General features: G+C 45.1%; 1 protein-coding gene across 1 annotated transcript in view; it reads right to left on the reverse strand.

Moving 5' to 3' along the window:
* The window catches only part of LOC119588771, a gene marked incomplete in the record, with an annotated part of 2,443 nt that overhangs the window by 1,898 nt on the left and 133 nt on the right, over window positions 1–412 (reverse strand). Inside the window, 1 exon segment of the mRNA XM_037937412.1 lies at window positions 18–299.

Below are 412 nucleotides of genomic sequence, written 5' to 3' on the forward strand. Positions count from 1 at the left end.
GGGGCAAAGACGCGTACCTTGGAACCTGGCTCCTCTCAACGACTGCCAGTCTCTTCTGACAAACAAGACAATAAGGGTCTGCGGTGGAAGGCGCACCACTATCAGCTGAAGCGCGATACCCGGGCACCCAGACTGAAGTTATCTATCCTTATTCTTCTCTCCTCTTTAGTCCCATATCTCTCCCCTCTTTTCTGTCCCCATCTCTCTCCCTACGCCCTCAGTGTCGGTGGCAAGTTCCAATCAACCAAGGTCTTTGATCTTGGGATGCAAAGGGATTTCCATTTAATGTAAATATTTCGTTTTTCTTTTCTGTTTGTACTAGCATACTCGCTTACTTTACTTTATCCCCTTTTCTGCCAGTTAATTCAATAACTTCAATAATTTGTAGAAGTTATCCGATAGGAGGACATCA

The sequence above is a fragment of the Penaeus monodon genome, chromosome 24, assembly GCF_015228065.2.
Source record: "Penaeus monodon isolate SGIC_2016 chromosome 24, NSTDA_Pmon_1, whole genome shotgun sequence".
NCBI lineage: Eukaryota > Metazoa > Arthropoda > Malacostraca > Decapoda > Penaeidae > Penaeus > Penaeus monodon.